This window comes from Pseudonaja textilis, chromosome 2, assembly GCF_049901715.1.
Source record: "Pseudonaja textilis isolate UNSWEBS1 chromosome 2, rPseTex1.2, whole genome shotgun sequence".
Taxonomy (NCBI): domain Eukaryota; kingdom Metazoa; phylum Chordata; class Lepidosauria; order Squamata; family Elapidae; genus Pseudonaja; species Pseudonaja textilis.
Window position 1 is genome coordinate 76,530,882 of NC_141991.1, and position 22,443 is coordinate 76,553,324.

Consider the following 22,443-nt stretch of genomic DNA (forward strand, 5'->3'; position numbering starts at 1 on the left):
AACAAAAACAATCTTCTACCATGGGAAGTTTTTAATTCACTGTACATGTTATTTGATTATGTGCCATCAAGTCAATGTGACTCTTAGTGGTCACATAGATATATTTTCTCAATCATTTTGTCCTTATTTTGTAGATAAGATGGATTACAGTACAATGCTTGTATCTCCACAAATGCAAATGCATTAGCTTATATAAATGAAATGAAACAAAAACAATCTTCTACCATGGGAAGTTTTTAATTCACTGTACATGTTATTTGATTATGTGCCATCAAGTCAATGTGACTCTTAGTGGTCACATAGATATATTTTCTCAATCATTTTGTCCTTAATACAGTCCTTTAGGTTTTGTACCCATCACCTGTATAACTAAGTCTTTCCTCCTTGCTACTTCCTTTCTTTCCTTCCATCTCTTTCCTTCACCTTTCCCAGGATTACACTTTTCTCCAGAAAGTTAGGTGTTTGAAAAATGTATCCAAAGTATGTCTCTCAAATGACAACTCTGGGTTGATTTGTTCAGTGAACCATTTGTAGGCTTTCTTGCCTACCGTTGGTATTCCCAGTAGACTTCTCCAACATCAAAATTCAAAAACATCAATACTCTTTCTATTTTGCCTCTTCAAAATCCAATTTTCTCTTTCATAGAATGTCACAGGGAACACCACTGTGTGCACTACTCTGATCTTCACAGGTACAGACATATCACAGCATCTGAATATCTTTTCCCAGGCCTTCATGGCTGCCCTACCATTGGTAGTCCGCAATGTATTTCTTGATTTGTTTCTTTACTGTTCATAGTAAATTTGTTTGATTTGTTTCTTTACTGTTCATTCTAAAAGGCAGAAGCTATCTACCACTTTGCTATCTTCACTATCAAATTCTAAAGCTGGTTGTACCACCTGTTAACTTTTTATTTGTTTATTTATTAAATTTCTGTGCCACCCATTACATTATTTTTAAATTTCTCAATAATACAATGACTATAACATTAGTTTATTTAATTTTAGTACAATTTTTTCTTTGTGTTCCTTGATTTTTTTAAAATCTAGAACTGGTAGATCCTTTTCATTTTCAGGTATTAAAGTAGTGACATCATCATGCCACATTATTGATGTTTTATCTTCCAGTTTAGAAAGCATACTTGTTGTAATCAAGCTTCCCTAAATATATACATTAATCAGAATATAGTTTCAATGAATAAGGGCATAGTATATAACTTCGGCTCACTCTGTTGTGGTTCATCGGCAGCAGGTATAGATGGCTGAGGTCTCTGAGAGCGAGGACTCAGATGAGGGGCCTGTGTGTGATGCAGGGATGGGGCCCGGACCATCAGGGAGTAGAATGCTGCCTTTGGAGATTGTGGAGGCTGGCAGCAGTGATGAAGAGGCCGCCAAGGAGCCCATACCCAGCGCACATGCGCGCAGGGCTGCTCAAAGGAAAGAACAGCTGTAGCAGCATGGGTGACTCGGAAGTAAGGCTGGAAGGTAATGGCCCCTCCCTGAGAAGATAAAAGCCAGCGGAGAAACTGCAGTTCTTTGCAGAAGGCAAAGAAGTTTGATACTCGAGCCTGGTGGATGTTAGAATATCTGAGTTGGTGTTTGGAGACTCTTTGATTTATTGTTTAGGAACTTTATCTGTTGTTCTTGAAAGCCTTGCAAAAACTTGGCAAGGCTCTTTCTTGTCAGAGCTACTTAATTGGAAGCAGCCTTTTATCTGTGAAGAAACAGGATTTGTTAATGAAACAGTAAAAGGTTGTGCTGTTACCTTTGTCTTGTGTTTACAGGAATTGCAAGACTATTCCTGTAATGTCTTTCAAAGAATGACTAAAATATATCATGATGATGATGATCATCACCCTGTCCCCCAATTAATGGTATGATTATTAATTAATTAATGGTATCGGGTTTCCTGCCAGAGCAAGGTCCATTCTAACTTTGTTATTCTGTTAATACAGGTAAGCAGCACAAATATTCTTTAAAAAATCAAAACTTATAGCTGTATCAGATATGTAAGTAAACCCTTTTCTTCTACAACAAAAGTCTCTAATCCATTTCAGAGTCTCTCAATCCCTTAGCAAAGTTGTAAGACTACAAAAAGAAAAAAATCCATTTTCTGATAGACTGACTTGGTGAATGCTAATCTGTATTGCACCTGTATGCAAAAATGACATCTATAGTGAATGAGAAAAAAAATAACAATAAATGCCACATTCTGTATTATAAATATGCACAATCACTGTAAAATAGAACATCAATTTTATTTTCTTATGGGTCAACAGTATACTTTTTGATACTTTTCAAACTAGCATGAATAAATGGATAAGGTAAAGATTGATTTGCAAAAATTTTAATTTAGAGTGACTATACTGAGTTTCCTTGTCAACACTACAGATATGGCTTGCTATTTGGGGGGAAGGTTTGAGATAGGAGGATGGACAACTCAATAAGAACCACAGTCCTTAAGTTTTCATAGTGGTTTCCCATCCATGTACTAACCAGATCTGCCCTATGTTTACTTTAAAGTCTTTATTATATTTGAAGAGAACATGAAACGTGGGTAAGCAATTTAGGACATTTTCCCATAGGAAAGCTATCATTGTATACTTGACACATTCAGAAAGATCTTGTTGAAATCCTTGAGAAAGAACAATGTAGGGGACTATTCTTAACACGTGGTATTGTTAACTCCAATTATGCATAGGACTTTAATTCCAGTTATGCAAGTAAAACGAACACTGAACTCTTTTCCCCACAACAGTAAATGGACCATTTTAATTACATAAATTACTCGAAAGCCAAGATCTTAATTACATTCCTGTTAAGGCAGTTGGTTAAGTTTCTGTTAAGTAGCACAGGAATAACCATGAAGTGAGAGCAACCATATAACTAGAACCTGAAACAGCAATACAGCAGTAACTGCTTTAAAACAGGATAAAATAGCAAAGAATAATACAAATGGAAACTGAAGAAAAATAAAGTAAAATAAAATAAAAGCCAATGTAATTATATAGAATTGTTTGTAATTTCTAATAGCTGTAAGTGAAGAAACAATTTGTGACAAATTCCAATTATAAAAAGAAATTATCTGTTCTGCAACAGCAATTTTAGTGACATTTTTAATATAGAGAAATCATGAACCTTAATTATTGGAATTTACTTGTGCTACAGATGCTTTACTGAAATCTAATTAAATAGATCTGATAGTACTTCCAGAGAGAAGACTTTAAATGGGAAATTTGCTGATCCATGTGTTGGCTTAAATACCAATTTTTGATGACATCTGAAACAAAGAAGAAGCCACTTTATCCAAAATCACCAGTCTGAATGGGGAAAAAAAATGAAGTCTTAAATTTAAGACATAAAAATCCTTTTACTTGTTTGGATATTGTACTCTCCATAAACTTATCAGTGTCCCTCTACTTTCATTGTTAGTTAGTTAAATATTAACAGCTGATTTTTTTTAAAACTGGTTTTTTAATTCTTACTGTGATGTTCAATGAGCATCACAGTGTCTTTCAATCCATTTCTTTTTTTGTTCTGAAAAATACTGAGTGAATTACATTTATTTTACCAGTCAAATCTTAACCAGATTGTAACATTGGGACTGGATAACAGAATTCCTTATGTATTTTGGCTTGGTTTCTAACATAAGGTAAACAGTTCTGAATTACTTTGCCTTTTCCCCAAGGGTGCCGTTGCAGAATTTTTTTTGACAGGAGCCCAAAAGGACATTTTGCTCACATCTCATCAAATGATCAGCATAATCCTAGTTTTTATGTTCAGGTGATCCAGGATTTGCTTTTATATACCACTGCCTAAATTTGATGCATTACTGCTTAAAAGCTAGTTAAAAATATACTCATTTAGAACATGATTTCAATACAAGTTTGTACATTTTGAACCATCAACACCTTTTAAAATGGGAACCCTGCTACAGATGTTGATATTCAGTCAGTCACAGCATGATCAGGGATAGAGGCATCACCTCTATATTCCTGAGGCTGACAGCTTTAGCCATTAGTTGATAAAAAAAAAAAAGTCCAATTGCCTAATTTCAAACTCTACTTGAATACAATTATAACTAAATAAATGTTATAATGAATATTCATTCCCTAACTTGTTCTGAAAGCACAAAAGGTGCTATAGGTTATCCAAACTCCATTAAAAATGAATCTGACTTTTTGATTTTTTTTTTCTACTCTTACCTCTCTTTTCTTTTTCTCTCTTTCCTCTTTTACTTCTCAACTCTATTTCTTTTCTTCTTTTCTACATTTGTTTATGAGTTGTTTGGTTTTTTTAATTGTAAAATTAATAAAGTTTGTTTAAAAAAATGAATCTGACTTTAAGTGTGTTCCTAAGATTTTCAGATGTCTATTCTCTGCATTTGATTTAAAAGTTATAATACATTTTTAAAAATTACTAAAGATAATTATAAGTAAACAAAACATCAGGTTGTCTTCTTATGGTTGTAATTCACTATTCAGTTTTTCTTGGAAGCATGGCAGTTATGCTTTAAGAATTTATTGTGAAAGAACATAATGAATTTATTATGGTTACAGATTCCAAAATAGAAAAATTCTAAATTATTATTACTACCAAACTGCACTATTTTTAGATATGTTTATAATCATGAAACCTGAACCAAGATCCTCTCAAGTTCAGAGATATTTGAGAAAATAAGATTTCACTGGTAAAAAAAATGTTCCAGAGCTCTGATCAAGACTTTTGGATTTCTTTATAGGATTGTGGAAGCATTACACTGTCTCACTGTAAGACTTCGTAGTTTTGCTGGATATTGCAAACCATGGTAGAATTCTGCTCACTTCTGACTACTACAATACTGCATCAATAATGTGTTTCATCTCATAAACTGCCTTCTTTAACTAAGTTTTCTGCCAACTATTTTGATTGCTACAAAAATTATTGAAATGAAATTTTATTACATGGCAGCAAAATAAAAATGTGAAATCAGTCCTATACAGACTGCATACAGTATGTCTGCATGGTAAATTACATGTTGATTGGAAAAATTACAGGCCATAATTGTTGTTAATCTATGTGGTTTTAAGAGTCAACTTTCTCCTATGATGACTGGTAAAAAAACACAGAAGGTATTTTTTCTGAAACGTTTAATATTGCAATCATGTGCTAAGGTCTAGAGCTTTAAAATCTGTGCAACTCCAAGCATTGGAGGCACTATTGGAAATCAATTTTGTAGGCTTTGTATCAAATGACGGAGGCCAGTAGGCAATCTACCTTTAGTTTTCAATAGAACTGTTAAAACCTAAGGTCAAGCCTTAAGTCTTTTAAGATGATAACCATGTCTTTTCAAGATCTTACCAAGCAAAGAGACAAGGCACTCTATTAACTTACACAAGTGGAAAGAAGGGCTAATATGTACCTTTGCACTTCAAGCAAAAGAAATGGTAAAAAGAAATGGTAAAATTGGCATTGGCAGTTTTTGTCTTAAAATATTTTTCCCTTTGATTTATGTGTATATAAAGCAATAATAAACATACAGATCTATACATTATATAGACAAATGAGAGAGAGAGAGGGAGGGAAAGAGAGATTCTCAATATATCCCAACAGCTAAGAATTCCCCCTGCCCCCAAGAGATCACTATGGGGAATTTAATTAGAAAAAGTATTTTCCTGGACTTCTGGTGAGGGTTCATAGTAAACCAGCCATTTCTGTTAAAGTGGAGATGACACTGTAGTGGAGCTTAGTAGCTAGACAGCAGATTCTAGCCATCAAAGCGTCTCCAGAAAAAGTAGAGATCACTCACTTGTACTACAAGTCAGATATTTGTGAACAATAGACCCAGAAGCTAACTTTGGGAGTGTCTGCCATTATAGATCACCTTTAAAAGATGCTATGGAAGGGGAACAAGTCATACTGGACCAAAACAAGATTGATTTGAAAATATGTTTACAATTACAGGCTACAATAATGATATGAAAAAAGATGCTGCACTGATCATATATGTATGAAATGGACTGGTGTCTTAATAATTAAAAGGGTTACACAAACAACAACCAAAAATGTGGTCTGGATAACTTCGCTATATTGGATTTACAAAAGAAACTTTTAAAACTTTTGAAGGATTTTCTGAGAAGGGACAAAGAGAACATGAAAAGGAATCAAATTATAATACATTATTTTAAGAGGTTAACGAACAAGATGTAAAGTAAAAAGAAGGAATGTGAAGTTGCTTTTTTTGATAAAGGTTAAAATAGTATATTGTTAAGATTAAGATTAACCTTGGCATATCTATTATTAGAAAAGTGACTTTGAACTAGATTTGTGTACTAAAGATGAATATGTTATCGCTAAGATGTAAATCGGCTGGGTCTTCTTTTGTTGCCCTGTACAGAAGAATGGAGCTGGAAAGCAGGTTAGTGGGATGGGCAGCAAATGGGGATTTTACAGTAACCTTCCCCTGTCATGACCACCATGCCACGCCCACCAAGCCATGCCCACAGAATCGGTAGTAAAAAAATTTGAATCCCACCACTGATGGAAAGGATTGAAATTTACATTGAATTATAATTTGAAAGAGAATTTCTATAACATAAGGGACCATTGGTATATAAGAACTGAAAACTTGTCAAAGATGTTTAAAGGAGTGTCAAATATATGTTGGAAATGCAATCAACATGGAAGTATTTTTTTTACCATCTTAGGTGGATGTATAGTTAAGCTAAGAAATATTGAGACAGATATGTATCTTGATCCAGATAATTCTTAAGATAAGTATACAACTGAAACCAGAGGTTTTCCTCTAGGTTTGATGGATAGTTAGATTGAAAGGAAATATGAAGTTTAGTTTATTTACATCATAGTGAGACTCTTGTATGCACAGAGATGGAATGATGTACAAATTTCTACAATGAAAGAATGGGTACTGAAGCTAGTGGAATTGACTAAGATGTCAACACTGACTCTGATTAAAGACAAGACTGGCTAAATTTGTTTTTACTTTGTAACCAAGAAGTGGACTTCTTGCAAGAAACTGAAGGAAATAAAGATTTTATTGTGGGATTGGCTATTAGAACTGCTGTAGAAATACTGTGTCTTATTGTTGATTTTAGAGTAAAAAGATTAATGTATTTTATATCCGTACTGAAGAAAATTAGAAGTTATTGTTTCCCTTGCCATTTTTTCCAACTTTTTCTTTCCTTTTACACTTCTGATTTTGTTCTCTTAAACCCCTCTTTCCCCTAACCCCTCTTGTTTTGCCTTTTTGTATTTTATCCTTTCCTGAAACAATTTTTCTTAACAGACTTATGCTGAGAAGGACTGAATAACAAAGTTTTAAGGATTTGTTTGCAGATAAGAGATGGAATAGGGGAAGGGGATAATTTGTTGTATTTTAAGGGAATGTGATAAGTTACTACAATTGTTTATTCTTCTTGTGATGAAGAGAGAAATCATATATATATATATATATATATATATATATATATATATATATATATATATATATAGAGAGAGAGAGAGAGAGAGAGAGAGAGAGAGAGAGAGAGAGAGAGATCGATCTTTGGTTGTTCGGGTTTTCTCCCGCGTAAGATTCGAAGTATCTAGGCAACGTTTCGATGAAGTCTCATTCATCATCTTCAGGCTTCTGTCTCCGGCTCTGTGCTTCTCAGAGTAATGTGAGATTGCAGCTGCTTCCTCCTTTTAACTGCCAGTGGGGTGGGACTTGATTGGGTGGGGGCTTGGCTGTGTTCTGATTGGGTGGGGGTGTGTTCTCATTGGTAGGGGTTTGGCTGTGTTCTGATTGGTTGGGGGTTAGCCGTGTTCTGATTGGTTGGAGGCGTGTTCTGTTCAGGTGGGGGCTTGGTTGTGCTCAGGTTAGTCTTAGTTGCTGGGGATTTGAGCTGGTGAGTTGTGATCTTGCTGTTTGGCTTCTAGTACGTGGTCCTGCTGCATCTTCATAGTGGGTGTCAGTTTGCTTCATGTATGGCTCAGAGGGGTTTGAAGTGGGTAGTGATGCAGCTGCAGTGCAGCTTCTGGTCCATGGTCGTGTCTCATTTTCTGAATGGGTGGGAGTCTGTTTTCTATATGGAAGTGTGGTGGTGGCATCTTGTGTGGCTCTCATGGGTGTGGGTCTGGTGTCCTTCTTCATGTTAGGTACTCGTCTGTTCATGAGGGCGGGTTTCCAAATGGCTGGAAGGCGGGAGGTGTCATCTCGTTTGTTCATGCTGTGTGGGCGTTTTTCTATCTCTATGGCTTCTCTGATTATTCTGCTGTTGACAGAAGCCTGAAGATGATGAATGAGACTTCATCGAAACGTTGCCTAGATACTTCGAATCTTACGCGGGAGAAAACCCGAACAACCAAAGATCCACATACAAATACCCGCGAGAACCTCAGAGTGAGAAGCCAGAGAAGCCCAGAGCCGAAGACAGAAGCCTGAAGAAGATGAATGAGACTTCATCGAAACGTTGCCTAGATACTTCGAATCTTACGCAGGAGAAAACCCGAACAACCAAAGATCCATATATATATCTTCACTATATTTCTATTTCTTTTATGTTTTTCTATTTTTCTTCTTTTTTGCACTTTCTATTTTTCTTTTTTTCTTCCATTTTTTTACTTTGTATTAGTTTTTTATCTTTATAATTGTAACATAGAATACAATTATTGCATAAAAGAAGAAAAGAAGTATTTTCTCCTTGTGGATTTTATGAACTTTGCACGTGAAGAGATCTATCCAATCCATCCATCCAAATGATATACTCTCCATTTAACTGGAAATTAAACCTTAAATTGTGACCATCCGCTATAATTGCTATGTACCTATGGGACCACTGAAAATAGGGAAAGGATTATTCCCTTCAGTTGGGAAAACCAGCTGTTCCCAAGGCACTAAAATAATATTCACCTTTAACAAAAGCTAACCCTGTATGCAAGGTCAGGGGCAAATTAGATGAACTCACTCTGCTGCTCATTGGCTAGGAAAACGTTTCTCTTCAAAACTTAATACTACTCCCAGCTGCCACAACTATTATGAGTCTCAGCCTCAGTGCACACTGTACCTTTTTTTTAATTAGACATTGATACAAAGCCAGCACAGTATCTTAAAAAGTAAAATATGAATTATACATGGCAAAGCAAATACAAAACGCTTTCTTAAGCATTGTTCTCTGTAACACTTAACCAAGAGCACTTAACCAAACGTTATAGAAAAGCTTTTGGATGTTTTGCTTTACATTTTTAACCATCTTTCATTACAAAGCACCATATAATTGTACAAGGTATAACAGCACATTATTAATCACGCCCTACAGCAAGTTATTTTCACTGTCATGAAGGATAATTCATCAGCAAATGCCACATAGTATCCTTCGTATCTAAAGAAAAATCCATAGGAGTTCTTCAAATGAAGCCAAATGTTCTCTTGTAAATGATACTGCAGAACTGTGTAATGGAAAATGTCACTCATGTCACCTCATCTTTCGCTGTTATCTGTTTACACCAAGAAACAAGCTCACCACACACTTGAATGACCAAGGATGGCTGTATATCAAATCATCCACCAACAAGAACAAAAAAAAAATGCATTGCTATGTGAAACAAGAAATGGAAGTACATCTTGAAAAAACTGTGCTTAGCTAAGGCCACTCTTGCTGCTAACACTTGGCCAAACAGTCACACCCATTTTTCATTATTGTACTATAATTCAATCATAAATACATAGAGCAAGTCTCTTTCCTTCTGTTCCTTATTTCTGAAGTCTGGAACCTGCATTCAGCAGGGCATTAGCTCTTTGAAGTGTGTCATTAGTTCTGATTGTTATTTATCAGACTCATAATATTCAGGTTGAATTGTGTTCAAAGTAGCAAACTGGTTGTTTTTGCTTCATCTAGTGCCTTGGTGGTACATTCTCTTCCCATGTTTCTGCAATCACAGATACCTTTGTATTTTGTGACGGGATGCAGGAAGATAATCTAATCATAATCTCTTCCTTTTTCTCAGAATTGAAAGATAAAATTGAGAGCAGACAAATACGAGACCAGTAGAATCTGCCTTCTATATATCAGATCTGTGTTTTCAATTGCAGGGCACATCAACTTCAACTATTTATGTACGATGCATTAGACAAGACAGAACAAACACTTCTGCAGGTGGGAGCATTGTTTCTGCTTCAGTTGAATAATCTCATACTAGTTTGGGGCTCAAGAAGTCATTCGGATGATGATGGCTACTTTGCTAGCTAGACATAACATCAAGGCCCTTGATCAGTATAGATCAGGGTATAACTATCATGCCTTTAAGAATATTACTTTGTATAATAACAGGGAACAGTCAATTCACAACTTGCTTAACTGCATAATTGTCTATTTGCAAGCAAAAACAGAAAGGGTAAAGAGGTGTACTTAGAAAAAAACTCCAGGGAAGTCTCACATGATTAGTGGTCAAATAACCTTCGATACTGTCTCAGCTCTGAACCCAATGTAGACTTATCACGTAAGCAAACCAATTAAATGTAAAACTGAGAGCAGACTGCATTTTCCTTCTACTTTTTAAGCTCTCCTGTGGAGCACATAAAAGCTCCACGCTGTCTTGTCTGCAATTAGGCCAATGATAACCATCAAGATAACCATCAATTAACTTGTGCTTCTTAAGAGATAAAATTATATTTTACTGTTTTAATAAGCTGCTACATTTGTGTTATGCAGCCTAATCTTGTTGCATAGGATAATGTAACATGCAGTACATTTAAAGCTCCAGGGAAAGACTCTCTCTGTACATAGAAAAGGAACTAATTATAGAGATTCCTTGGAGAAAAACTGGAAACACAGAAATGAAGCTTGCTGGAAGGTCTTTCATTGTTTGATCACATTTTCTATAAGAACAAAAACTGAAATATGTTTTTGGGTAACCCATATAAACAAACTTTGCAATCCCACCCCCCAAAAGAAAAGCAACGGGTAAATTACAACCACGGCTTTCATCATTTTAAATGTGCTACTTTGCACATTTCAGAAATAACAAAAATAATAACAACAAAATCCTTAGGGTTTCACTGAGGGAAAAAAAACCAAGCCAAAACAAGGTCACACAATACAGCTTGCAAAACATTCAGATGATTCTAAATGAAAATATTGAATGAAACGGTTAGAAAAACCCATATCCTTATTTTCTTTTTTCTGTCTCTCATCTTTTTATTTCCAACTAAATGTGAAAATCATGCAATTAAATAGAGCAGAGCTACAGCAAAGAAGTACAATTTCAAAGTCAAATCTTGGCACTTACAGGTGGATCCTGTTATTTCCCAGCAACCTTTCAATGGATGAAATAGAACTTCAAATAGAACTTCTGGATCAAATAGAAGCAGTGCCAGAAAGTATCTCAGAATGTTCATATACCTTTAATTGCACAAAGCTGGCAGATTTTTTTTTTTTTTTTGGCCAATTATGAAATATCTCCCCTATTTTCAGTAGGATTTTGCTGGTCTTGTTTTATACTATATAAATTTTCCCACCCAATGATTCTCTAAAATTTACTATTGTAGTGAGATACAGACAGAAATTGTGGTGCATTTATAATGTAACTGGGTAAACGGTGAAACTGTCATTCAGCTTCATTATTTTGTGAGAATAGAATCAGCAATAGATTTTCTATCTAATTTCTAAATTAGATAAGCGCAACTTTTCTTTCCAGATTTTGCTATAGTGAGGTATCAGCAGCTTCAGGATATAAACTAAGGATTCACTTAGAGAAGGCTATAAAGCACTAATGAAGTGGTATTTCCTGGGGTTCATGAACAAATCTGAAGGCAAACAGACTAGGTTCCATTCTGCTTGGATGTAGCTGACCTTTATTGCAGTGCCAATGTAAAGATCTAGGCTGGTGATGGCGAGCCTATGACACACGTGCCCAAAGTGGCATGCAAAGCCATGTTGCCTGACACATATGGCCTTGCCTGTTTGTCTTCCAGGTCTCTGGCGCACATGTGCATGCGATGATCAGCTGTCCTTCATGTGCATGCCAGTGCTGAAAACCAGTGTGTGCATGCGCACCAGCCAGCTGATCATAAGATATGCATGCATGTTAGAATCCAGAAGTTTGGCTTTTCCAGAGCGTGGCCCCAACAAGCACATGCACGTATGACATTTTTGTACTACCTTTTTGGCACTATCATTAATTTAGGCCCTGGAGATGTCCTTACGGAGCCTTTCTATTTGCATCAATGTGTCCCATAAGACAGCTTCAATATCCTCTTCAAGAAATAGTAGATGCATAGATCTTCGGCTGCCTGAAGCAGCAATATGGTCCCCTTAAGAAGAAACTTAGGAAGGGGGAGCTGTGACTGGGAAGTCAGGTCAGACTATCTTGGACAGCACTCAGGAACAGCAGGGGTGGGATTCTACCAGTTTGCACCAATTCGCTAGAACCGGTTGTTAACATTCTAAGCAGTTCGGAGAACTGGTTGTTAGAAGAAATTACTGGCCTAATCCTGTAAGGAAGGCAGGAAGGAAACATTCTGGTGTTGCTTACAGAAACTGCCTCTCTGTTAACCCTTATTACATTCTTGGCAGGACTAGACTTCCTGTCTCAGGAACTTCTCTGGAGTTTTTTTCCCCTCCTTTGCTGGTACTTTGCTTGTGTGGAGTGACCATTTAAAGTTACAATGGCACTGAAAAAAGTGACTTATGGCCATTTTTCACACTTATGACTGTTGCAGCATCCCCACAGTCATGAGAGGCCAGGCGAGGAGATGCGTGCCTCGATGTGAGTGATATTGAGTAGGCCACACCCAGCCAATAACATGACCACCAAGCCATGTCCACCCAATCACATGACCACCAAGCCACGCCCACCACCTAAGCCATATCCATACAACCGGTTGTTAAAACTTTTGAATCCCACCCCTGAGGAACAGGCTGTATAAGCAAACATTGTGGCAAGCACTAAGGCCATCAGAAGAGCATCTTACCTCTGAAAGGAAGTTCTGACAGCAATCCAGCTGTGGATGTGGAACTCTAGCTTATTAGCTTACCCAGAAACTGTAAAAACTCTAAATGAATCTAATATCTAAAAACCACCTTGAAGTTTCTTTTGATTTCTAAAGATGAAATACCAAGAACTTTGCCCTCGTCCATTCACAATATAGCTTCAAAAGCTCTAAAGTCATTATATTTGATGATTTAAGATCTACAATTTCCTATGAGACTGGCAGTAGCTACTGTACTCTCTCTGTCTAGCTACTCGGCACAATCCATGCATTTGATCCAGACTCTGCTTGATCTCCAAAGCCATCTCACACAATTCTAGCTGTACATTTCTCCCACAAAGCAGTTCTCCCCTCCCCCTTTCCTTGCTGTCTCAATTGCCTTGTGAAATCCACACACTCAGGAAAAAATGTATTAAGTTGCAGTGCTTAACAATCCAAAACTAATTACAAATATAGCATGACACAATCTCTGACTTTCTTGTTTCTGTTTGTGGTATCTTGCAAAGAGAGATAGCCAAATTTGTGTTTATCCATTCCTGGCAACCTAGCCCATGAAGGTTTGCATAAAACTAAATAGCATTAAACAGCAAGTCACTTCAGTTAAAACAGCATCAATAAAATATGTAAATAGTATGAGAATATATAAAAATAAGACTCTGTATACATAAAAATAAGACTCTGTAAGATTAGGGAATGCTTGCTTATGCAGGTAAGTGTTTACATTTGTATTAAAATCATTCAGTGAGGACATCAACTCCACCAGGGATAGAAAATTCCACAAGTTTATTTTTTTAATATATATATATATATTGCTTTCAGGCAACACTGCTTTATTGAATTGTACAATGAATCAGCCCACCTCCCACTTCAAAATAAAATGATGCCACTAAAGCTGCATCAGGAGGTCTGCCACACTAGGAGATCATCAACACTTCAATGTTTTAGATTCGCTGGTCTCCGACACCACTTTGCCGTCCACAATTTTGGTGGAGTGAATCTTCTGGGACACTTGCATGGTGCTTTCCAGTAAAGCATCTTTCAGGTTCAATTCTTCTCCGCCCTCCAACAGATGCCTGTAGGTAGCAATCTCTCCTTCCAGCTTGTCTTTAATGTACAACAGAGCCTGATAGTCATCTGCCTGGTGCTGGATGTCATTCCTTAGCTGTGCTAGTTCATCTTCTATCCGCAGCAGGATTCCTTTCAGATGTTCTATCTGCATTGCATAGCGAGACTCCACATCGTGCAGGTTGGCCTCCAGACTGGCTCTTACATTGCACATAGATTCTAGTTCAATTTCCAAGGTTTGGACTGTGGTACGAGCAAATCCATAATGGTGGTACGAGCCGTTTCAGTTTCTGGGTATTTTGGTTGATGATGACGGTACTCTCTGTGATCTGCTCTCTCCAGTATTTGTCCAAATCCTCAAGATTCTTCTGAGCTAAGGTATCATACTGTGCACGGATCTCAACCATTATCTTGGCCAGATTCTGTGTTTTGGGAGCATCAACTTCCATGGTCCGACCAGAGTTGGCAATCTGGGTCTGCAAGCTGGTGACTTCATCTTGATAGTTCTTCTTCATGAAGATCAGCTCTTCCTTGAGGATCTCACCCTCCAACTGCAGGCGGCTCATGTTGGTGTCATCAATGACTTTGCGGAGGCCAATGATGTCACTCTCCACTGACTGGAGAATAGCCAGGTCAGCCTCAAACTTGACACGGAAGTCATCAGCAGCCAAATGAGCATTATCAATCTGCAGGACAATGCTAGCCTTTTTCCACAGACTGATCATAAATCTGGTTCTTCAAATTGTCGATGATATCAAAATAATGCCCCCAGTCTTAGGTACTGGGCCCTTTCTTTTCAGTGTATTCTCTGATCTGGATCTCCAGCTTCCGATTATTGGTTTCCAGGCTTGTCCAGGTAACTGACCAGATGGTCGTTCAGGTCTTGCATGGTTTCTTTCTCATTCTGGATCACCCCAGAACTGGAAAGGAGGAGGCTGATGCTCATCCCTCTGTAGCCCCCTCCATAGCTTGAGCTTGCTCCGTAGCCCCCTCCGTAACTCGAGCTCAGGCTGGAGACTCTAGAGACAGAAATTCTCAAGCCGGAGCCAGCGGCTCCAGCGTAAACGCTGGCCGTGCTGCTCCCGGTGCCAAACTTGAGCGGCCTAAGGGAGGTGGAGTAAATGGTGAACTTGGAGAAACTCATAATACCTGTGAAGACAAGGAGCAGCAAAGACAAAGTTGGGGCAGGGGGGGTGAGAAGTTTGAGTATTCCACAAATTTATTGTCCTCCCTGAAAAGGCCCTGGATCTTGCTGATTTAGCTGGACCTAGAGGATAAACAAAGCTCATATTTGATTACGCAACTGGGAAGTCATTACTTTAAATAATAAATATTCCACTCATAAACTTCTTATACTTTAAGCATGATTTTTAAAATATTCCTTTGCTAACTGCCTTGTCAATTAAAACAAGATCTGTTTTCTGTGGAATAATCAACATAGAATTTGTTACTGGTTAAAAACTTGCTAAAAAGAGAGAGAAATCACCCTCAGCTGCTATCTCCATCCATCCATCCATCCTTTTAAATAAATCCCATTCTGATACTATACTTCACAGAATTTTGAGCTACATTTCAAACATTTCAACAAAGATGAAACATATCTTACGTAAAGCTTTTCCTATTTTAGAAATCCTTTCTCCATTTACAGTAAACGCAAATAAATGGTGCAGGTGTATATTTCTGCTTGTCCTTTTCAACTGCAGCAATATATTATTTCAGCAAAGTAGCTGTCATGGAAAATGCATGCTTCCTAACTCCCATAGGATAGCAATGTTTAAGAGAAGAGATTAGGAACATGCCTACCCAATTTAATATGATAGGATGGGTAGATATCTTTAGGAATTGTCTAATAATCTACATTTTCAAAATAGCAAAGCAGATGTATAGCAGAAATTAAAGTGAACGAAACTGATTCAAGACCACTTTGGGTATTTTATTAAATCAGAGGTCTTAGACAAAGGGAAAAAAAAATTGTGGCAAATGAGCTATGCCTCAATTGCCAGCATCTTTCATTCTAGAAGGATCCAAAGGTTTGCTATTGCCATTAACGGATTTACCTTATATGCCTACACAGACACACAGGTGCAGACACACAGGCGCAGACACACAGACACACACACACAAGGCACATATATTGATTTCATTCCCAGATTTCCATTATACTATTTAATAGGATTGATAATAATATTTTTATCAGAGTTATATTGCACTGAGTTATATTATTAATAACTAACGCTTAAAAAAGCACTAGTTTTATAAACTAGTGCTTCAAAATAGCTATTAAAAATTAAAAATTCAAATAATATCAGTATATTTTCAAAAGAATCACCATAACAGGATAAGAAACCAATTTTTTTTAATACAAACATTAAATTTTTAACTGCCTGAGGTTTAAAAGGAAATTGCAAAGAAATAATTAGAATTAGGTTTCTCTTTTACATTAAAGGCCACTATAGAACAAAAAAAAATCAAAAAGACTAATGCTATACTGTCTCAAAAAAAATGTTGAAACTACAATTGTATTAAAAGTACTTGTCTCCTAAGGTAAAGGTAAAGGTTCCCCTCATATATACGTGCCAGTGGTGGGATTCAAAGTTTTTTTTACCACTGTTTCTGTGGGCATGGCTTGGTGGATGCGACAGGGGAAGGATACTGTAAAATCTCCAGTTAGAGGGTGGTATTTGCCAGTTTTCCAAACTATCCAAAATTTCTGCTACCAGTTTTCCAGAACTGGTCAGAACCTGCTGAATATCACCTCTGATACATGCTAGTTGTTCCTGACTAGGGACTGGTGCTCATTTCCGTTTCAAAGCCAAAGAGCCAGTGCTGTGCAAAGATGTCTCCATGGTCATGTGGCTGGCAAGATTAAATGCTGATGGCGCACAGAACACTGTTACCTTCCCACCAAAGTGGTTCCTATTTTCCTACTTGCATTTTTACATGCTTTTGAGTTGCTAGGTGGGCAGAAGCTGGGACAAGTAATGGGAGTTTACTCCTTTACGCAACGCTAGAGATTTGAACCGCCAAACTGCTGACCTTTCTGATCGACAAACTCAGCGTCTTAGCCACTGAGCCACCACGTCCCCTAACTTGTCTCCTAGGTAGTTTTATAACTAGCTGCAGCCATACATGAGCTCAGCTTGTCTTGACACGTATTAAGGAGGGAGAAACTAAATTGAAAGAATACTGAAAGAAGAAAAATTGAAGAGGAAAGATATGTTCTAAAAAATGATGTTCTTAAATAGTCAGATATAAACCACCTTGTTGCCTTTATCAAAAAGTTATTTTGTTCACAAACATGCTGAAGTAATAAGTACACTAAGATCAATATAAAGGTCATGACAATGACAAATCCTCATATTGTTTCTGATTGTAAAGTATAAAGTTGGTGAAGTAGGAACCAGAGGTTCCCAGGCTAAAGAGAGATGTTATTGTAAACATTTACCAGCTGTCTCTCACTGCCACCAAGACATTGGCCAAATATGGTGGCAGGAAAAAGCCTAGAATTTAAATTCTGTTGCACAGATATAAATGCACTGATTTCTTTGCACTGCACTGAGCAAATCATTTGTATGTATCTCAAGCTTCATTCTTAGGTGCAACAGAGCCTAATTTGGCTGAGATGTATCTGAGAGTTTTCTGTCAAGTGCCACATAAGAGGTTAAGTGTGCAGAGAGCAAGGTTTACTGCTAGTTTTGATGTGAACCCTGGCATTTTAAATATTAAATATAATATATTTTACAAGAAACTTGGGATCAGGTATTCGTATGGTAAAAGTTTCTTCCCAATTTATTTATTTTTTTACATTCTGGATGTGTTTCTACAGAAGCAAAATATTGTGCTTGGCTTATTTTATGCAGTAAGGAAAGAAAATATTGTAGTCAATACTACCAAAGGCTAAACTGCTTAAGTATTCCAGACTGAGAATTCTAAAACAGTTCTTGTTTTCAAATAGTATGAGACATTTATTATTAGACTGAGAAATTTAGCTTATAGGAATGCCATACAATAGCCTGGTATTTTTTAGTCATATCCATTCTATCCATTCTATTCTATTCTAAGGTTCCTTTACAAATAATTACAAGTGTAACTGGGACCAGTAAGTACGTCACTAAGACAAAAATAATAATAATAACCTGACTCTGCTGCCTTACAACAGCAGTTCTGGGAATACTGGTTGTAGTTGTTAAGTGTGATGCCATGCAACAGCAGCTTGCAACTTTCTGTCTGCTTCCCCACTGACTTTGTGTATCAGAAGATGGAAATGAAGGTCACCAATGGCAATCAGGTGACTTAGGATGCTATGACTCATAAAACTGAGCTGGTTACCAAGTGCCCAAACCATGTTTATATGACCTTGGGGATGCAATGGCTACAATTTTGAGGACCATCCCTAACTCTCCTCATTTTGCATTGTCATAACTTTAAACAGTTACTGCATCAGTGGTCACTAGCTTATCCATACTTATTTCTCTTTCTTTTTTTCAAAATTAAAACCAAAATTTCATTAAACCAAGAATATTTCCAAAATATTTATTGGTTTTGCTACTGTCCTCAAATATTTTCCTGGTATGGTCATTATTTGTTATTTGTTTTTATTTTACTCTGTCTACTTCATTTCTACATATAAGGTAGGATGACTAAATGGAATAAACAGTAGGAAACATAGGGAACATCACTCCCACTCTGTTAGCAGGAATCAAATCAAGTTTTAGTAAATAATTTAAAATGGGCTACAAATAGATTTTTTAAATATTTCCTTAATATTACAAGGCATCTAGTACAAGAGAATCTACAAGCTAAATTTTTGCCATCTTTCAAACATGAAATATGCAGCCAGATCTCATATCTCTAATAGATGGTCTGTTATACTGTTATACTGTTATAATAGGTCTGTGTTTTTTTCCTTTGGGAATCACATCAGTCCTTTTCCAATCCTCAGGTACTTGGCCACTAGTCCAGGATTTTTGCAAGATGTGGTACAATGGTTCTGAGAGAACATCTGCCAGCTCCTTCAGAACCTTGGGATGTAATCTGCCGTATTTGTCAAGGTCAGATAGGCGTTATCTTACCATTTTCTTGCTTATTTTAATTTTTATTTATAGTTTTTTTTACAATAGTTTTTTTGGGACGTTGGGCTTTCTCCCTACTGTCTGTTACTTTCTTGCCATCTTCTTTCTTTAGTGGACCTACTGTTTCCTTGACTTTTTTATTATTATTAATATTGACACAAAGCTCAACCAGATTGTTATAAATGTTTCAATAGCTGTTAACTTAAATGTTGCATCTTCATTTCAGCCTCTCTATTTGATTGCTACCTTTTAATATTTACCTGTGCTATCTTTTAATGTATAGTGGTGTCATACTGAAATCAATTGGGAAACTCTTGTTTGCTTGTTTATTATTCATCAATTTTCCTAACCATATGATTCCAGAATGACTCTGGCAGCTAATTAGCAAACCTAGTGGCCCTTCTTTGAGAGTATCAGTGTGATGAAAGAACACCCACTGATGGTTACAACATTCATACAAAGACACAACTATATGAATAGTGTTCCTCTGCATTGTGTATAGGATAGAGAGCAAGAAAGAAATAAAATACAGAGAGAGAGAAATTTCTAACAATCACAGGAATTGGAAAATGGAACCTATTACATGGAAACATAGCCGAATCCCTCTTAGTTGTTGGGTTCAGGAAAAGGCTGGACAGCCACCTTGAAGTTAAATTCTTGCAAAGATAATAACCTAATTGTCCCTCCCCACTTCTTAATTCTATGATATTAGATATACAACAGAATTCCCTGATGGAAGAATATTACTATTACTATTCTATTACTCTTCATTTTTGCAGTTCTTTTGTTCTGTTTCCTACAACTCTTATTAGGAAAATATATAACATTCCAGATAGCACGCAGCAGATACAATTTGCAGATACCATAGAGGTGCACAGTTTGACGTGTAGAAAAGAAGGATATGCTATAAAAGATTAAATAATTGGAGGTTACTGATGCCATGCTAAAAAAAAAGAATACTCCTAGATGTTATAACAATACAGTTGTATACAGTTAGAAATGTCATCTATTTTATTAGAACTTTCCCCCCACTGTATGTACTTTAAAAGTCCAAGAAATGAAAATACAATATAAAACTATAAAAAATGGTTGAATTATCTAACATGGCATAGTATTCATTGTGGTATTAAGATTAAATATAAGCCACCTCACATAGAGAAGCATCCAATGTATTATGTATGTTCTTTTCTTAAGCCAGCTGAACCTAGACCAAGAAGAAATTGGAAAACTGAAACCAACTGATCCAGACAATATAAGACTAGATGCAATAATCCATTCCAGTCTCTTTGGGATACAAAAATAATATATCTGTTAGATTAAAGGAATAAAGTGCTCTAGAGTATTTTCAGGCACTTGAGGAAAAAGACAAAAGTTCCATTTTTTTTCATTTAGAATTGTGGAAAAGATCACTTCATAACTAATTACCAGTCAGGTTTTATATCTAAAATCTTAAGAGTGCTGAAGAGCTCACACAGACCTTAGCAACAGTGCCTCCAGGGCAACAAACTGCTTTCCTAGGTAGATTACACAGACCAAAGAAACTATTTTGTTTTGCCCTCTAGCTTCCTATGTACAATTTGTGTCATGGTGAAATGCAGACAAAATCTTCTTGCACTTCCTCTCTTTCAAAAGTTAAGGTGAAACTGGAAAAAGAAGAAAAGAATATACTTCTCTTTTGTCAAAGAGGAATGTACAAATATTTTAAACCATTTTAAAACCAAAGAGGTAGAGCCAAAAGCTCTTTTTTATACTCAGGTACTTCATTAATTTTTCACTTTTAAAAACCACTGAATGTTATTATGCTATGGATGTTTAGAGTAAATTTAAATAGGACACTCATGCGTACCTATTAACTACTTTTAACTAAACAAGTGAAAAATGCCGTACTTTATCAATACAATTTCTCCAACACTTCTACACCTGCAGAATAATTTGTATCTCTGAAACTGTTTAAGCACAAAAATCCCAAACACTGGCTGATTTGTCCAAAGATATTTCATTTCCCATCCTAAATCTATGCAAATAAAATAAACTAATATCCTTTTAATTCTCAATTTCTTCCCATCTCTCACAGGGCTTTTCAAAAAGTAAATGTCCAAATATTTTTCAGTTTCTTCTACTGCATTTTGCTGGACAATTAGATTAAAAAAAATATTCAATATAAACCTAATAAAGGAAACTAAATACAGTTAAGTGTTACTTGTAATGTTTTAAAATTAGGTCTGTGCCATATGTTCCATCTGTGATTATGAATACAACAAACATTTTATATTAGCTCAGCAAAACTGGAAATTACATTAGTTACAAATACTTTTTCAACAAACTGACATATGCTTTCAAATGAAATTGATATTCAAGACACAATGCAAAAATATAAATATCAAAATTAAAATTGTCCTTTGTCTAATAAAATTGTGCTTTATTAGACAAAATTTGCTAAAAAAGTGAAGCTATTCAAGTAAGTGCTTTTAAGAAATGTATGCTTGTCTCTCTCCTAAATTATTAACTTTAATTTTGTAACAGTGTTAGTGATCTTTAGCACTACTGTCAGCACAGAAGTTTTTATCATTTATAATGATATCTGCATACATAAAAATATATAGCAACTTTTCAATGGAAAGGTATCAGGTTAAGATTGCATAGATACGGGTAGTCTTTTAATGACCATTCAAAATTGCAATGGCTTTGGAAAGGGCGTGTTACAGCCCATAAAGCACATAGTAAACATCATGGCATCCCTCCATTTCATGGTCATGAGATGACTATCTCTGTGTTTGATATGCTGTTTTACTTAGGACCAGTTACCAAGCACACATGTTCATGCAATCACCATTTGCAATATTCTCTGCTGTCTTTCCCACTGAATCAATGGGGAGACAGCAAGGAAGAGTGCAAGCCCTCTCATCTCTGGGCAGTGGCTAAAAAAGCTACCTGCTAAGGAGAGCTGAACTTCTTTGACAGGGTAGAGAAACAGCACTCAGATCTTCAGATGTTCCTGCACCCTGATAAAGACATTCTTCAGTAGATTAGAGAAATGGAGCATTTACAACTACTATATTTACCAGACTATAGAGTGAATCGGAATATAAGCTGCACCCACTAAATTTTAAAAGAAAGAAATATTTTTATATATATTAGCGCACCAGGCTATAAGCCGCAAATATATATTTTATTTATTTATTTGATTTGTCAATTGTTTACAAGATAATAGGTATAAGTATATACATAGTTATGAATACATGAAATGGGTACATATAAGAAAAATAAAAAAAGAATAATAGGACAGGGATGGTAGGCACGTTGGTGCACTTATGCACACCCCCTAGGAAAGGGGTGAGGT

General features: G+C 36.2%; 1 protein-coding gene and 1 pseudogene across 2 annotated transcripts in view; both read right to left on the reverse strand.

Annotated features, from left to right (window-relative positions):
• Nucleotides 1–22,443, reverse strand: part of SPOCK1 (SPARC (osteonectin), cwcv and kazal like domains proteoglycan 1) — a 519,494-nt gene that overhangs the window by 479,299 nt on the left and 17,752 nt on the right. The window lies entirely within an intron of this gene.
• LOC113433770 (keratin, type I cytoskeletal 18 pseudogene) lies at nt 13,819–15,208 on the reverse strand (annotated as a pseudogene).